The 19,295-nt window shown below is 34.1% G+C and overlaps 1 protein-coding gene across 1 annotated transcript in view; it reads right to left on the bottom strand.

Annotated features, from left to right (window-relative positions):
- The window catches only part of LOC114337994 (uncharacterized), a 371,509-nt gene that overhangs the window by 173,939 nt on the left and 178,275 nt on the right, over positions 1 to 19,295 (bottom strand). The window contains exon 2 of the mRNA XM_050646854.1: positions 19,055 to 19,150. The gene's annotated coding sequence lies outside the window, so the exon portion shown is untranslated. The remainder of the gene's footprint in view (positions 1 to 19,054; positions 19,151 to 19,295) is intronic.

Below are 19,295 nucleotides of genomic sequence, written 5' to 3'. Positions count from 1 at the left end.
TCGAGATAAACGCGGTTGAACTTTAAAAAAATCGAAAAATTGCAATTTTTGAACCCGAATAACTTTTGATTAAAAAATAAAATAGCAAGTCTGCTTACCGCATTTGAAAGTTTAAGTCAAATTATATCGGTTTTGATTATTTGCATTGGTAAAAATTTATTTTTTTATTGTTTAACAAAGCTATAAACACGTAGGGTTTCCCGTGCTTTTACATGCGTTTTAACGCATGTAACGTAGAAATAGTCTTGATTGCACTAGTACCTATTCTACCTACTAGTTCGATTTTAAATGAGAAATCATAGAAACATCACTCACGCACTAGTTGTTTGTAGCTTTGTTTAGCAATAACACAATAAATTTTTAGCAATGCAAATAATCAAAACCGACATAATTTGACTTGAACTTTCAAAGGCGCTAAGCAGAATTGCTATTTTATTTTTTAATCAAAAGTTATTCGGGTTTAAAAATTGCAGTTTTTCGATTTTTTGAAAGTTCAACCGCGTTTATCTCGAAAACTGTGCATCCTACTAAAAAACTTGTAGAAATATTTTTTGCTTAAAATGACCCAAAAAATACAAAATATTGTTTTGTTTTGCCAAAAATCGCTGTTATTTGATTCCTCAAGTTCTTGGTCTATAACAATCTTATCGACATCCGGATCAACTGTTACCCAAAAAATTCGTGTTCTACGGGTCAAAATACATAAAAAAAATTTGGGTAAGTCCATCTGAATTAACGAGGCCGTTGTACCCCCCCCTGGCGACAGGACTATATGTATCATACCAGTTTTTTTGTAATGTTTTCTCTATTGTTTAAGGAATAACGATGGGTCGTATTCGCTCTAGAGGCATAAGAGGGCAATGGAGTGAAGAAGACTTAACCCAAGCGCTTCAAGCTGTGAACGCGTGTATGTCAGTAAATAGGGCCAGTACAACTTATAATCTACCAAGGAGAACCCTTGGGCGCTATGTCGAGCAAGGTAAGACAGGAAAAGCCGCCATGGGTCGTAAACCCATCTTAACTCAAGAACAAGAAGCTGAATTAAGTCGAAGAATCATTCGGTTATCCGAAGTAGGTTACCCGCTAACTGCAAGTGTACTTCGTCGATGTGTTTACCGGTATACCAAGTTGAATAATATTCCAAATCCTTTTAGAGAAGAAAAAGAAAAGGCTGGGCGATATTGGCTAAAGGGATTTATGGAAAGAAACCCTCAAATTCGAGTTAGAAAAGCACAAAATCTAAATCCGGCAAGAGCCCAAAAACTAAACAAATTCATTGTAAATGACCATTTCACCAAGCTAGAAGAAGTATTGCGATCTTTACATATAATGGAACATCCTGAAAGAATCTATAATATCGACGAGAAAGGATGCAGGCTCTGTTTGCACCATCAACAAAAGGTGTTAGCTGCAAAAGGGTCACGGCGGGTACATCTCGTTACGAACGAACACGCACAAAATGTTTCAATTGTAGCCTGTGGTAATGCTATCGGAACAGCAATACCTCCCGTAATTTTATTTAAAGGGAAGCGCATGAAACAAGAATGGAGTGATTCAGTGCCTGCAGGGACTTCAGTACATATGACCTAAAAAGGTAGCATGACACAAGCAGCATTTTCCCGTTGGATAGAGCATTTTGCAAAGTTTAAGGTTCAAGGTCAATGTCTGCTTATTTTTGATGGAGCCAAGTGTCACTTGGACTACAGTATTTTGGAAACCGCTGACAGATTTGATATAACGTTGTATTGTTTGCCCAGTAATACGACTCACGAACTCCAGCCAATGGATAAGGCTGTATTTAGGGCGTTTGAGTATTACTGGGACGATGAGGTAGTAAAATATTTTTCCACGCATCCAGACGAACGTTCAATTAGTAAGATGCGTTTTGGAGGCATATTTTCAGCTGTTTGGGATAAAACAATGACAATGTCAAATATTAAAGCAGGCTTCAGAGCAACAGAGATATATCCTCTAAATCGTGAAGCAATTCCAGAGATTGCATTTGCTCCAAGCACTGCAAGTCAAAATCAGGACCAAGAACCTCAACAGCAACAGCAAATGTCTCAAGAAACAGTTCCATCTAATACATCTAGTTTATTAGAGAATAAGGGAAATAATGTCGATCGCTCAATTTCTTTAGAAGCTGGTCCATCCACATCTGGTGTAAGACCACAAAAGAAAAACGGTAATAGAGCCAGAACTTGTACCCATGATGACAGCAGCAGTGATTCAGACAGTCATTTCAGTGTACACGATGAATCTAGTAACTCTTATTCTGACGAAGACATTGTACAAGATCCTGCCTTGAACGAGAACAATTCGTTTACTGAGATGCTACCAACTCCAGATATGGTACTAACCAAAGCTAAGAAACCCAGAAAACCTGCTCTGAACAGTAGAGCCCAAGTTGTCACAAGAAACTTGTTCACTAAAGAAAACAAAATTCTTAAGGATATTTCAGTATCAAGTACGAATATCATAAAAAAATCAAAAATATCTAGAGCACCAAAACCACAATGTAAAATTTTAAATGAGTCTTGGTATTGTAAACTCTGCAGGGAAGATAGACAAGCAGATATGCGCTTATGTGTTAAATGCAAGGCTTACGTCCATGAGGAGTGCATGGGACTCACTAAAGACGATGTCATAGAAATTTTCATGTGTCCAGATTGTGGATAAAAATTTCATTTTTATGAATAAAAAATTTGTTTTTGCAGTTACCCTATATTGACCTGTCAATAAATTAATTTTTGAGCTTATGTTATTATTTTGACCTTTTATTTCAATTATTCCCGAATAACATTTTTTTGTAATTCTGTACATAATGAATATTTTGTATGGCCTTATTGCCATACACCCGGTTGGCAATATGGCCAACTCATATTATATCTTATATTACTCATATTTTTGTAACAGTTCTTACGGTTGACTTTTAATTACTTAGAATATCTGTCTAATAATGTAGTTTATACTATAGCATATCAAAAGTTTTGAAAAACTGAAAACATTATTATGTAAAAAAATAAAACGTATTAGCATGGCCATATTGGCTGCATGTACCTTATAAATACAGACAAAAACTAATAGTTGGAAAGATAGAAGCGTATTTTGTGCGTGATAAGTAATATGGAAAAACTATACGCGGATATGTTGAATTAGTTGTGTACATGACTTTCCCCAACGGCCGCAAACCAGAGTGGAGGACGAGGGTAGTTATAAGGGGTCAAAGTCGCGGTTTTTATTATTTTTTTTTGTGACGGTCATGAACGAGATGCTCATGCGAGTGCACCAAAATTTGGGAATAAGTAGTTCATGACGTAACTAAGTAAAATATCTAGGGGCGGAACGCTGCGTGGCCAACAAAGGGGTGCAGGTAGGGGTAAGTATAAAAAATATAAAGGGTTTTTTGCTACGTTCGTGATTGAGGTAGTGCAACAAAATTTTGGAATAAGTAGATCATGACATAGCTAAGTAAAATCCCCAGAGCCGGAAACCAGAGTGGGGGACGAGGATAGTTATAAGGGATAAAATTCACGATTTTTATTATTTTTTTGTACGCTCATGATCGAGATAGTGCACCAAAATTTGGGAATAAGTAGATCATGACGTAACTAAGTACAATCTCCAGGGGTGGAACGCTGTGTGGCCGACAAAGTCATAGGGGCAGGGGTGAATATAAATATTATATGGGATTTTTTGTGACGTTCGTGATCGAGATAGTGAACCAAAATTTGGGAGCAAGTAGATCATGACGCAACTAAGCAAAATCTCCAGGGGCGGAAACCATAGTTGGGGATGTTTTAAGGATGAGGGTAGTTTTAAGGGGTCAACGTCACAGTTTGTATTATTTTTTTTGTGACGCAGCACAACATTTGTCCCCCACGCAGCGTTCCGCCCATGGAGATTTTACTGAGTAATGTCATGATCTACTTATTCCCAAATTTTGGTGCACAATATCAGTCACGAACGTCGCAAAAAAACCCTTATATTTTTTATATTCACCCCTGCCCCGCCCCTTTGTCGGCCACGCAGCGTTTCACCCCTGGAAATTTTACTTAGTCACGTCATGACCTACTTATTCCCAAATTTTGGTGCACTATCTCAATCATGAACGTCGCAAAAAACCCTTATATTTTTTCTATTCACCCCTACCCCCACTCATTTTTCGGCCACGCAGCATTCCGCCCCTAGAGATTTTACTTAGTTACGTCATGACCTACTTATTTCCAAATTTTGGTGCACTATCTAGATCATGAGCGTCACAAAAAAAATAATAAAAACCGCGACTTTGACCCCTTATAACTATCTTCGTCCCCCACTCTGGTTTCCGGCTCTCGGGATTTACTTAGTTATGTCATGGTCTACTTAATCGCAAATTTTGGTGCACTATCTCAATCACGAACGTCGCAAAAAACCCTTATATTTTTTATATTTACCCCTACCCCCACTCCTTTGTCGGCCACGCAGCGTTCCGCCCCTAGAGATTTTACTTAGTTACGTCATGACCTACTTAATCCCAAATTTTGGTGCACTATCTCGATCATGAGCGTCACAAAAAAAAATAATAAAAACCGCGATTTTGACCCCTTATATCTACCCTCGTCCCCCACTCTGGTTTCCGGCTCTGGGGATTTTACTGAGTAATATCATGATCTACTTATTCCCAAATTTTGGTGCACTATGTCAATCATGAACGTCGCAAAAAACCCTTATATTTTTTCTATTCACCCCTACCCCCACTCATTTGTCGGCCACGCAGCATTCCGCCACTAGAGATTTTACTTAGTTACGTCATGACCTACTTATTTCCAAGTTTTGGTGCACTATCTAGATCATGAGCGTCACAAAAAAAATAATAAAAACCGCGACTTTGACCCCTTATAACTACCCTCGTCCCCCACTCTGGTTTCCGGCTCTGGGGATTTTACTTAGTTATGTCATGGTCTACTTAATCGCAAATTTTGGTGCACTATCTCAATCACGAACGTCGCAAAAAACCCTTATATTTTTTATATTTGCCCCTACCCCCACTCCTTTTTCGGCCACGCAGCGTTCCGCCCCTAGAGATTTTACTTAGTTACGTCATGACCTACTTATTCCCAAATTTTGGTGCACTATCTCGATTATGAGCGTCACAAAAAAATTAAAAAAACCGCCACTTTGACCCCTTATAACTACCCTCGTCCCCCACTCTGGTTTCCGGCCGTTGGGGAAAGTCATGTACACAACTAATTCAACATATCTCCGTATAGTTTTTCCATATTACTTATCAGGCACAAAATCAGCTCCCAGATCTTAGACTATAAATCGCTATTTATGTTCTTTCTAACCATTTTTTAATAGAACAAAAATACCAAAAAATACAAACATAAAAAACAAAATATAAAAAATACATAAACATAACATAAAAAGACAATATATAGAGAACTTGTTAAAAATTGCAATAGGGACAAAAATTACAAGGCAGTTTCTCTTTCTAGCCAGTTTTCACTGGAAAAAATACCAAAGAAACGTTGATTAAAAAGGTACTGCGAAGCGTAGTTCCATTCTAAGAGTTTGTAATAATATACTTCAGGACACGAAGCCGAAAAAGCACTTGGACAAAACATGGACCGAAATATTTAGAATATGCCTCTCGAGCAGTATACCACTAAATTCTTAAAAAATTGGTGGTGGTTTTATAGGGGTGAAAATATGTTTGAACTTATTATTTGGACGAGCTACCCTAAATCAACAAAAAATAAGGCTTTACGTTACGTATAACCAGAGATATTGCAGTTTTTCAAGCGCGCTCCATATTTTGAAATACCGTTTTCAGTTTTCATGAGTCTGAAAGAAATTCCCACCACTATGCGGCCTCGGCGACCTTTCTTTTGGTTTACTAATTTTAAAAAGTTTCCACAATGTTAATTATGCATATCTTAATATTTATAAACGATTGCGCTCTGACTTAAAAAAAATTGTCTCTGGTTTAATGGGTTGCACAAACTTCTTTTTTTTTCAAAACATCTATTTTTTCATAACGTTTGAGATGGTGTATTTTGCTTCTTTTGTAATAGTGCGGCAGATACGTGCAAATATTATAAGAACTGTGCATTTAATAATACAAGCATATAATTTGGTCCACATATACCACACATCATAAAAGTTCAAATGTAGATATGAGGCCATCTCAGATTTTGTCTTTTACAAAAATGGCGGGCATTCAAAATGGCGACTATACATATGTGACTAATAGCACGATAACTTTTGAAGGAAAAGCCCGATTTCAACCAAATCTGATGTATAGGTTCTTTTTTTGATGTATATCGAGTAAGATCGAGGTCTTTAACTGGAAGAATTGTTTTACCAGAAGTTGTGTTTTTGCTGGTGTTTTTTTATAAAAATATGTTGTTTTTTTTTTCAATTTTTTCACCTGTATATATTAATTTTTCAAAAAGGTTTACCGCCATTAAAAATAGCATAAAAATATTTTTTAGGAAATATTTTGAACTTTTTAGTTATGTTAATTACCATTTAATGAATACATAACGTATCTTCACATGTACCTATGTGCGGCAGATTCGTGCAAATATTATAAGAATTATTGTGAATTTAATGGTAGATTTCTATAATTTGGACGACATATATTACACATGTAAAGGTTCAAATTTATATATCGTTGTGTCAGAATAACAAGGTTCTATCGGCAAATTTTTTAAAATTGAGATTTTTATGTAACTTGGTTCTATTTTATGTTCTTTACCTTAATATGATCCTAGCACCGACATCTATTAACAGGTGGCTGAAATACGTAAGTTACAAGGTTCTATCTCAGAGAATTTTAAATGTTGATAAGTTAACAAGCTTCTAACTGACATAAAAACAGTCAACTAAGTACACAACGTTATTAAACAACTAGAAGTTGTTTTATTGTATACTAATTGTTAAACAAAGGTATGTGTGGAAAATAGAACTTGATTAAATAAGTTTAATTCATTTCTCAAATCAGAACTCCTTTGTATTAACTATTGAAGGAACCTTTTACTGTTAATAAAAATATATTAATTTTTTTAAAAATTTACATTGTTAACACATAAAAGTGGCGACAATAGTAAAATAAATACATAACATAGAAACTTTAAACAGTCATAACTAAAAATGGCACCTGAGGCAGTTAGAACCTTGTTGTTCTGACACAACGATATGAGGCCATCTCAGATTTTGCCTTTTACAAAAATGGCGGGCATTCAAAATAGCGACTATACATATTGCACTAATCGTACGATAACTTTTGAACGAAAAGTCCGATTTCAACCAAATTTTGGTCTATAGGTTCTTGTTTTTATGTATAAGATCGAGGTCTTGAACCGGAAGAATCGGTTTACCAGAAGTTGTGTTTTTCCTGGTTTTTTGTAAAAATATGTTGTTTTTGTATTCAATTCTTTCGCCCTGTATATATTAATTTTTCTAAAAGGTGTATACCGCCATTGAAAAGAGCGTAAAGATATTTTTTAGGAAATATTTTGAATTTTTTAATGTCTAGACTGTCAAAATGTACCTAAGTGACTTCGCAAAAATAATTACTTAAATTAGTAGTCTCAGACAGTTGTGTCTGAGATTAGCGAACCGACTATATATTGATCTTCGTCTTGAGATACGTATATCAATTGGTCTTCTGTCAAGCCTGTCCACTGTATCAAATTTCTCAACCAGGAGAGTTTTTTTCGTCTTATCCATGTTATGTTAATCTGTGTCGATGTCTATTCTTAGATTTTACGGTGAGAATTAGCCTACTAATCTTTTAAACTACCTCGTATAACATTTTATATCCTTATATTTCAAGAAATAATACACAAAGGAGAATCCAAAAATGTAAAAATATATAGGGTATTCCATTAAAAAAAAGAGGTTTGTTTCACCCTGTCAATACCGGTCGCCCTGTATATTTGAAAATATTTTCAAATTATGGTCCTATCCATGCTCCAGCTTTTACTTAAATATTTTTTTTTTCGTATCTCTTACGACAAAGGATTAATTGAACTTCCTCGCACTAATGTCGCACTCTGTATAAATATAAAAAATGTGTATTATTAAAACTTTTAAACTCTTATGATTATATTTCGACATATTGCGGCATACTGTGTAATCAAATATATACCAAAAAAATTAAATTATTGAATTATGGAAAATGTTTGTACAAATTAATAGAATTTGTTAATTAATATTGGATAGAATTGGATATAATTATATTATCAGTTTTTAAATTACATGATTCTGCCATAAAAGTATAATCAAATATTATTAACAATGTATATTATTGTACATTAAACATACTCATTTGGTTATAAAATATAATGGCTACTTTTGTTTGAAAACCGTTACCTATTATTTATAAATCAGTATAGTAATAGTAACTATATTTAAAACCATTTTCAAAAATACTTCACATTATTATAAAATGGAATAAACTCAATAATTGTTTAAAGTATCCAATTTCGAGGAAGTCAAAGATAAACTTTTATTTTATTTATTCTTGAATATTTCCTGATAGGTATGGGGTACCAACACAAAATTTTTTAAACGGGGGTTTCTTGGGACGAGAAATCTAAATCGGTCACCAAAAATGATGTTTTACCCAGAGGGCGTCATGTACAGCTGGTTTCTAAAAAACTGATACGACTCTTAGTAAGATTTGATCATTTTGAGCAGTGTATCTGATTGGTCTGACATTATATTATATTTCTTATGACAGACAAATAATAAAATAAACAAACAAACAACAACCAACTGATTATGGGCCGGTTGTTCGAACGCTAATCAAGAAGTTGATTATAAAAGTCCCCTTAACAACCATCAAATAAAAACACCCCTCATTCGTACGTCAATCAGATGATTGTAATCAATTATGTCAATTATCATTATGGTAATTAACATAATTGATTGATTAATTAATTATTAATTATTAATTAACATAACAATTATTAACATAATTGGTTAATAAATCTCATAATTGTAATCAATTATGTTTTCAGCAACCCAAACAAAGTTGGCATTGACAGTTGCGTGACAGGAATTAAATATTTGATAATGATCAGTTGATTCCATTTTTGATTAGCCTTCGAACAACCGGCCCTTAATATATAATTCATAAATTGTAATAATTATCAAGGTCTAAATGTCTATATACCCCATTCCAGAATATACGACTGTTTTGGATTAACGCGACAACGAATATTTTACTATGCAAAATATGAAGAAAGAAAGTAAATTGCAAAATACATTGTTGTTTATTGGAACAAGTATTAGAGCAATTTACTTTCGTACTTCTTATATTGGACACTAAAATATTCGTTGTCACGATAATCCAAAAAAGTCGTGGAATAGACCATACCTATAACCCCGTGGAAAAAAGTTATGGGGCCAAAACATGGGTTCTTTCGTGTTCTTTTTTATTTTCTTTATTATCTTTTTGAAAAAAAATATTTTTGACTTTAAAATGTGATATTTCGATAGTGAATTTAACCTGGAACAATTTTTCTGTAGACGTGTTTGTACCAAAAGTGCATAGAACTCACCCTAATTCACCCTATTAATTCACCCCTTTCTAAAAAAACCGACCCATTTAAATGGTAGCACTCCGCGGTTTTTTCATATTTAGAGGTTCATTTACCATATGAAACAATAAAACCCCGTTAACGTTGTAGTACCTATTACCTATTTTATTTTGAACATAATCAACAGCCTATTAAGTAAATACGTCTGTATTGAATATTTTCTAATTACAGGTGAAACTAGATGCAGTTGCCTATACTAAAATCACAATAAAGGTGCACTAGAAATAAACAAACCAAGACACGTTGAATGTTACGAGAAGCACTCCCGAATCATGATTTACAGTGTATAAGCTTTGTAAATCATGATTTGGGAGTGCTCCTTGTAACATTCAACGTGTCTTGGTTTGTTTATTTCTAGTGCATCTTGAAATAAACTGAACTTTAGGCGCTGATTAAAAACATGAGCTTGCGTTTAAATTCTATTTTGCCTGTATCTGACAGAAATGTAACTCTAAATGTCTCGATTATAATTTCACTTATTGGACAAAATCCGTGAAGTGAACTAGAGTACCAATATGTTTACCTAAATAAGTTCAACCATGTTTTAGGACCTGTAATTGTCGATATCTCCTTTAAGCCCGTTTTTCAATTATCCCAAATAGTCCTGTCGCCAGTAGGGGTACAACGGCCTCCTTAATTCAGATGGACTTACCCAAGTTTTCTTTATGTATTTTGACCCGTAGAACACGAATTTTTTGGGTAACAGTCGATCCAGATGTCGATAAGATTGGTATAAACAAAGAACTTGAGGAATCACATAACAGCGATTTTTCGCAAAACAAAACATTTTTTTGTATTTTTTGGGTCATTCTAAGTAAAAAATGTTTTTTCAAGTTTTTTCGTAGGATGCATAGTTTTCGACATAAACGAGGTTGAACTTTTAAAAAATCGAAAAATTGCAATTTTTAAACCCGAATAACTTTTGATTGAAAAATAAAATAGCAATTCTGCTTACTGCATTTGAAAGTTCAAGTCAAATTCTATCAGTTTTGATTATTTTCATTGCTAAAAAATAATTTTTTTATTGTTAAAAAAAGCTATAAACACATAGTGATTGAATGATGTTTTCAATGCATTTCTAATTTGAAATCGAACGAGTAGGCGCGCATACAGAATTTCTACGTATATTACCTACATTAAAACGCATGCATTTGGCACGGGAAACACTATCTGTTTATAGCTTTGTTTGACAAATAAAAACTTAATTTTTAGCAATGCTAATAATCAAAACCTATGTAATTTGACTTGAACTTTCAAATGCAGTAAGCAGAATTGCTATTTTATTTTTTAGTCAAAAGTTATTCCGGTTCAAAAATTGCACTTTTTCGATTTTTTGAAAGTTCAACCGCGTTTATCTCGAAAACTATGCATCCTACGAAAAAACTTGTAAGACTATTTTTTGCTGAGAATCACCCAAAAAATACAAAAAAATGTTTTGTTTTACGAAAAATCGCTGTTATGTAATTCCTCAAGTTCTTTGTTTATAACAATCTTATCGACATCCGGATCAACTGTTACCCAAAAAATTCGTGTTCTACGGGTCAAAATACATAAAAAAAACTTGAGTAAGTCCATCTGAATTAAGGAGGCCGTTGTACCCCCCCTGGCGACAGGACTAAAATACTTTATCCTAGACATTTATTTGTCCGGAGGGAGAAATGAATGTCCAGGATCCGGAAAATTATTTCAATGTTTTCAATATTTATAGGAGCAATATATTTTAAATATTATTAACATTTTACGGTACAATATTATTGCCCTATATTTTGCATAAAGTTGGATCATAAGATTATTTGTAAAATTAGTAAAAACGTAACGAAACTGTTATATTTAGGGGTTTGGTTCACTGATACTAATCACCAGACAAGAGAAATTAAGAGGCGAATAGAAATAGCGAGACAATCATTTATCAAAATGAAAAAGTTCCTATACATCCGGGACATAAATATAAACTTAAGAACGAGAACGTTAAGGTGATATGTTTTCTCCGTTCTGCTGTACGGCATGGAAGCTTGGAAAAGATAAACACCGCAAAAACATTGAGGCTTTCGAGATGTGGTGCTACAGTACAGGAGAATGTGGAAAATACCATGGACAGAGAGAGTAACAAATCAAGATGTTTTGCTGAAGATGAGGAACGAATGCGAAGTCATAAAAACCATCTTCTTCTTCTTTAGGTGCCGTGTCTGTATTCAGACGTTAGCCGTCATCATGTTTACAATTTTCTGAAATCTCTCTCTATCGTCTGCTGCGCGAAATAATTCTTCTACTGTGCAGCCACACCATTGTCTAATATTACGCAGCCATGAAAGTTTCTTTCGACCAATCCATCTCTTTCCCTCCACTTTTCCTTGTATTATAAGGCGAAGCAGATGGTATTTAGGTCCTCTAATTATATGGCCAAAGTATTCTGTTTTTCTTCTCTTTATGATGCTTATGAGCAGACGTTCTGAATTCAGAATTTGAAGAACATCTTCATTGGAAGTGTGCGAAACCCACGATATCTTTAGTATTCGTCGATAGCACCACAATTCTAATGCTTCTATTTTGTCTAGCATTGTGGTTTTTAACGTGCATGTCTCACAACCATACAATAGGATAGACCACACAAAACATTTCAGCACCTTCTTTCGAATATTCATCGACAGGTTTCTGTTACATAAAACTGGTTTCCAGGTCATAAAAGCCTTCCGTGATATTTCGATCCTAGTTATTATCTATTCATCAAAGTCACAATTTACATTTAACCAGCTGCCAAGGTACTTGAAATGATTTACCCGTTCTAACTTCTGTCCATCAAGAGAAAGCTGACCTTGATCTATATTAATCTTTCCAACTGCCATCCACTTTGTTTTTGAAATGTTGATTTTAAGGCATCTCCGATAACTTGCTTCACTGACTAGATTTAGTAGTGTCTGATGATCTTGTAAATTTTCAGCAAGAATGGCTGTATCGTCAGCGTATTTAATATTGTTGATTACTTCTCCGCCTCGCATTCCTCCCTCTTGTCTGTCATCCAAATCCAAAGCCTCCCTAAAGATTTCTTCAGAGTACAGATTAAAAAGTGTGGGTGATAAAACACAACCTTGTCGTACTCCAAGTTTTATCGGCAGTTTTTCAGTACGACTGTCTCCAATTTGGATAGAGGCTACTTGATTGTAATATAAGTATTTCAGCAGTCTTATATCGTTGTGGTCAAAGTCCTGCTGCCTGCAGGCAATCGAAAAGTGTATCATGTTGTACTCGGTCTAATGCCTTCTGGAAGTCGATGAAACAAACATAAACGTTCTTTCGGAATTCACAACTTTTTTGTAATAGAACGCGCATACAAAATAGTGCTTCTCTAGTTCCTAGACCATTTCTAAATCCAAATTGCATATTACCCATTCTAGTTTCGCACAGAAGGAATACTCGGTTTTGTATAATAGGTAAAAGTATCTTAAGTGTGTGACTCATCAAACTGATAAGTCTAAAATCGCTGCATTTGGTGGGCCTGCTTTTCTTTGGTAATGTTATAAACAGTGACTCCAACCAATCATCTGGTACTTTTCCTTCGTTGTAAATTTTGTTAAAGAAAGTAGTCAAGTAGGTAATGTTTTCCTCATCTAAAATTTTAAGTAGCTCAACAGGGATTTGATCTGGTCCAGGTGCTTTATTGTTTTTGGCTTGTTGTATTGCTTTTACGACTTCTGTATACCGGGACCTCTGTCTAATTGGTTGTCACAGGTAGTATTTGGAGCATTTTCTCGAGAAGCATCGTCAAAAATGTCACTGATGTGTCTCTCCCATTCTTTGCACTGTTGTTCGTGATCACAAATTTTTCCGTCTGCGGTTTTAAGTACGTGGGCATTTTTCTGTTTTCTAACTCCGGAGGTATATTTAAGTTTTAGGTCTGGATCCCGCGTATGAAAAAAAAGTTGATTAATAGCAAGCTGAAAATTTGTTAATAGCTTAAGGGTGTCTAGTCGGATAAACTTTGATATATGGGAACACTGGAACAGGGGCAGTTTTAATTGTGGAACAGGTTAAAAATTTGGAACGGTCCGACCACGAAAACGGCACATTTATTTTGTCCGACAGAACAGACTTAAACTCTCCGAACAGAGATTAAACTCTCATGCAAAAATCAGACTGCTATATATCACCTGTCATAATTCCTGTCATTTGACATATTCTACATGTTCCACTCAGTAAAACGCCCATTTGGTGATAATAGCAGTCTGATTTTTGCATGAGAGTTTAATCTCTGTTCGGAGAGTTTAAGTCTGTTCTGTCGGACAAAATACATTCCACAATTAAAACTTCCCCTGTTCCAGTGTTCCCATATATCAAAGTTTGTCCGACTAGACACCCTTAAGCTATTATCAAATTTTCAGCTTGCTATTAATCAACTTTTTGAAGTTATACTTCTTTACCGGCGATATGAGGGTGAATTTGTATATGTTAAAACCTATGATCCCGGCGCATGCGCATTATAACTTTGTTCTGATTGGATGTTCAAATGACATGTCAAAAATTATTCAACATGGCGGCTGTGGCACAGCTGTACGTAGTTTGTAGTTTGATTATTTATGGTTGTTGCGTTTTGAAATTTGTGGGAAAAGAAACAAAGTTAGTTAATAGTTATACTGCCTTTTTAAATAGTTTTCATATACCTATATTTTTGGACTTTTGGACTATTTTGGACAAGGAAAACTCATTCTAATTTGGTAAGTACTTTTTATTATAATCATATTGTAATTATACATTTGGATTAGGTTGGAATACATACATTTATTTTCTCAAGAATGGGGATTTTAGAGAGAAATCCCAAATTAGGTCCGATTTTTATTTTTAAATTATGATTTTTTGGCGTAGATTTATATATCTAGTAGGTATGTAATGCTTTGATTTACATACTTAATTTGATTACCAACAAAAGTTCTACCAATCTTCATCTAATATATTGTTTTCTTCTTAGATTAACGAAACGAAAGATATAACGTTCAGGCAAGAAACAGATGCGCAAAGCCTGCCAAATATTTTAAGTTGGGACAAATGGGTGGGAGGAGTGACAGGTATGTATTCAGGACAATTTTGGAATAATAAAATATCCATAATTCATATTGCCCATAAATGAATCTCTTCATTCAAGATGCAGCATCATTTTTTATACGCACTTTTGAATTGTCTGACTGTCGGGTTATTGTTGTTACCCCCCTTCGATCTAATTAACAGACCAATAATGCCCATTTTTTTCCTACTTTTACATACAAGTTTCATATTTATAAATGAAAATGATTCCAAATAATCTGAGATCTCCTCTAAAAAGTTTACAATAGGAATGTAATTTTCTTCATTAATAGGTTGCTTATATCCCTTTTGGTAAATGCTTCTAGAATTAAATATATCAAATAATTTGTTAATAACTCGGATAAATTTAACAGTTTCTTCGCAGTTTTTAAATTGTTCTATTTGCAAAGTTTCATTTAAAAATTAAATAGCATCAGCTACAGAATCGGTGAGTAGTTGTGTTGCTAATCTTACTTTCATCTTTTGATTTTTATATGTGCTCTTTTCTCAATTTATTAGCTACAAGGATAAAAAAAATACTGCAATTTCACGACCTGATGTAGGATCTAAAAAGGTAGATTTCAAATTTGTTATGTCGACTATTTCACTAGACTGTTTTTAACTGATAAAACGGCATAGCAACGCTTCGTTTCCTACTGAAAAAACTCCTTAGCGACGTGATTTTTCAGCGACAAAATTATGACAGATAATAAATAAAGACAAATAAATAAATAAAGAAATAAAGATTATATTTCGTTGATATGGTGCATTAATTGTCTCGTGAAATAATCTTGTCGAATATCATTCGAGAGAAAATTATTTCCGGCAAAATTTTCTCGTGGTTTCATTCAAGTTCGTTGCCTTTTGGTAATTTTCGCTTATGAAATTTTGGCAAAATCACTCGACTGACGTCTCGTGATTTAAGTCAAAATTTAATTCGCGAAAATTGCCAGGCAACAAACTTTCATACCAGTCGAAAATATTGCCGGCAAAATTTTCTCTCTTGTGATATTATATACGAAAATACAACGCCTGTTTAAGCACTGAAGTCGTAAATTACGGCGGAGCTTTAGTGTTTATAATTTTTTAAATTTATATCACTATCAAATAAACCGTAGAAGTATAAAAATCATGACTTTAAGCGAAATCGAATATTGACCCCCAATTTTAATACAATTTATTATTTATAATAGTATGTATTGAAACAATCAGAAATGCAATTCGACGCTAATTTATTTAAAATGTATTTTGCTAGTATTAAAATGTATAAGTCCGATTCTGAAGTACAACTTCCCCTCGATACAAATATGGCTAGGGAAATCTTAACCTTTAAAATCACACAATTTACCGAAGATTGAACGTAAAAAATTTAAACCAGAGAACAAATTATTGCCGGCGGACAGTGATGGAGGGGATATACTCTGTCTGCTATTTTGATTGGCAATTGGCAGGACAAAGGATTGGGGATTTAGGGGAAACGGACAGGCTGCGCACTTGTCCATGTTATATCTACCGGTTTCGTTAATCTAAGGTTTTCTTACTGTTTTGTTATATTTTAATATTTTCTTCCACAAAATTTAAACTACATAATTTAATTATATTCAAAACAACTGTCAAACAGTAAAACGTTCAGTTACCCTATTTTTCCACATGACAAATAATATGGAATTGGACGAGTGAGTCTAGGCTTCGATTATGAATCAAAGCGCCCCGAAATTCACGGGTTCGATTCCCGATGCAAGTTTTTATTTTTTTATTTTTTATGCATTTTATGATTGTAAGTATATTTGTTATATAATTTTTTTTTCAGAAAATGCGTATTTAAAATTTTTACCAACAATTATTATCGTTCAGAAATAATTTTTTCTTTGTGGCATTTTTCAATGTGTTTGTGTACGTTTTATTCTTTTATTTTTTAAAATTTTTGGTATTGTCTTAAAAATCACATAATATGTAGTAGAAGTATAACTTCTTACGTGCGTACAAAGTACACACACTTTCTTTTTTTTTCATACGCGGGATCCAGACCTATTTTTTGTGAAGGTTGAAACTGTAATGCTTTTTTTGGAAGTCTTCTATTTCTTTACATGAATTCTAGAGCCAGGATTCTTTGGCCTGTTTAATTTTTCTTTTTATGAGTTTGTTGATTTCACTGTATTTGATAATATTTCTATTTTTGTATTTTCGTCGAACTTCCATCAGGTCTAGAATTTCTTGGTTCATCCAGTCATTTTTTTGCCAACATTGTAGGTGTATAAAAACCATACAAACGAGAAAACTGGAATATCTGGGCCACATAATGACAGGGGAAAAGTACTCCCTGCTAAGACTCGTAGTCCAAGGGACAATATCGGGAAAGAAAAATGTGGGACGTAGGAGGATTTCCCGGTTATGAAATTTAAGGAAGTGGTACGGGTGCAGTTCAATACAGTTGTTCAGAGCTGCAGCCAACAAAGTTAAGATTGCTGTGATGGTAGCCAACCTCTGATAGGAGACGGTACTGCAAGAAAAAGAACGAAACTGTAGGCTATTAGAAAATAATCAAAAACTGAACAATTTTCATGTTATCTCAAGCATTTTTGAGCACATTTGACATCAATACTTCACTCCTTTAACTATTGGCTACCAATGCTTACTTTTATGGTTCCTGTTTCTGAAGGGTAGGTGGCGATTCCGAAATATTAATGCTCCAACAAGGCGTAATTTTGTGCATTTTGTAATGTCATTGTTCTTCCATATTTTTGGGAATTTGAATGTTACCGATCTTACCATTGCAATGCGTCGAAGGATCTCGTCTTCGTACTCTCCACTGTAGTGATGATGGAGCCCAAGTAATTAAATTGTTACCACTTCGTAACCTCCCAAATATTTTATCTCTGTTTGGTTGTTTCTGATTCTATCGATGATCATTACTTTAGTTTTCTGTATATTTATTTTCAAACCATATATTCCGTACTCAGTACTCAGATAAAAAGGGGAACGACTGGGTAAGATCAAAAACAAGAGTCGAGAATATCACAACAAAAATTTTCCAACTAAAATGGAGCTTGTGTATGTGGTTGGGATATTGACTGCGAAACCTATGGCTTCATTCGCCTAATCATAATTTTCCTTTGATTCTTATAACAAATAAAAAATTTATTAACATTTTAAATCGATATTATTAATGTTTTTAAACAATATCAGTATCGTAAAAAATTCTATATTATACAATTGGTAAACTTTGCAAATCACATAATATTAATGTTCGCCCAGTTTTCTAATACTATCCAGTTCCATATCCAGTTCCGAATCCAGTGGCTATATTTCTCCAGTATTGTCCAGTTTCGCTTCCAGTGATTTTATTTTTTTTTTCTTGTTTTTTGAAGTTATACTTCTTTAGGCGCGTTTGGGAGTAAATGTACCTATATGTGCGCGAATTCATCAAAAGTGTTGGTCCTGGGCGCAGCTGAAAATTTATACGCGCTCTGATTGGGTAATTACAATGACCTGTCAATAATTGTTCAATATGTCGGTTATGGGTAAACAAATATTGTGTATATTATGTATGTTTTATTGTTGTAAAGACAAAGACAAAAGCAAGTTTATAATTGTAATGAATTTTTAAATAATTTTTAAGAGCAACAGGTACGTAATTGTAAATGTTTCAGTATTGTAATAAAAAATTACTTAGGTATTTACCTACCTATTTGGAAAATGTAAAATGTTTAAATGTACCTACCTAGTACGCAATGCTTTTATTTACATAATTTGATTACCAACAAAATTTCTACTAATATTCATCTAATATATTATTTTCTTACTCTATGTTTTGTTGTATTTTAATATTTTAATTCCACAAAAATCAAACTAATTTCATTAAATTCAAAACTGTCAAAAGTTTAAAACGTTCAGTTCGTCTGACTTCCCACATAACAGATGTAAATATATTCGGAAGTAGAATAACGGATAGAAATAGAAAAAAATCCCAACAGTCTGAACCAAAGAGATGATGCTCAACGGCTTCCTAAAATATGGAAAACGGTACTGAAGAAAAATACCAAAATAAAACAGACAATGACATCGACGAATATCACCCCTCCTGCCCCTCCAGCCTATACTGGGCCAATAACAAGAGCCAGAAATCGCGCAGGCGAGGGAACCCATCACGATCAACTATATAAATAACCGTATCGTGAATAAAAATTCAGTCTACTTCAAGCAGCAGCGAGAATGGGACTACCTGACTTGATAATGGCAAGTGCGATGTTGCCGAAACGGCGTCAAAATAATGGTTTTTTTAAAAACCAAAATTATTCAACTCGGAGTCAAACCCGGAAAACCACAGAAAGCCCATATAGCTCCCGCGGAAACTTCAAATGTAACATACTTATTATATGTATATAGTATATAATATAATAGCTCACCTGTGTCGGTCGCCGTGGTGATCCGTGATGGCGGCGCCAGGTCTATAGGGGGGTAAACCCCCCTAGCCCCGCCTACCACATGATGACCTTTAATAGCTGAAAAGAATAATTTATTAATAAATTTAGAATATTTTTACCGATATTATTTACAATATTGTCTCATACCTATTTGGCAGACAAATGCTAAGTGACATGACATATGACAATGTTAAAGTTTTAAATTTCATGGCTTCCAGTGGCT

The sequence above is a fragment of the Diabrotica virgifera genome, chromosome 3 (assembly GCF_917563875.1).
Source record: "Diabrotica virgifera virgifera chromosome 3, PGI_DIABVI_V3a".
NCBI classification, from domain to species: Eukaryota; Metazoa; Arthropoda; class Insecta; order Coleoptera; family Chrysomelidae; genus Diabrotica; species Diabrotica virgifera.
The sequence above is the reverse complement of the archived record's forward strand: the minus strand, read 5'-3'. Positions and strand labels throughout refer to the sequence as shown.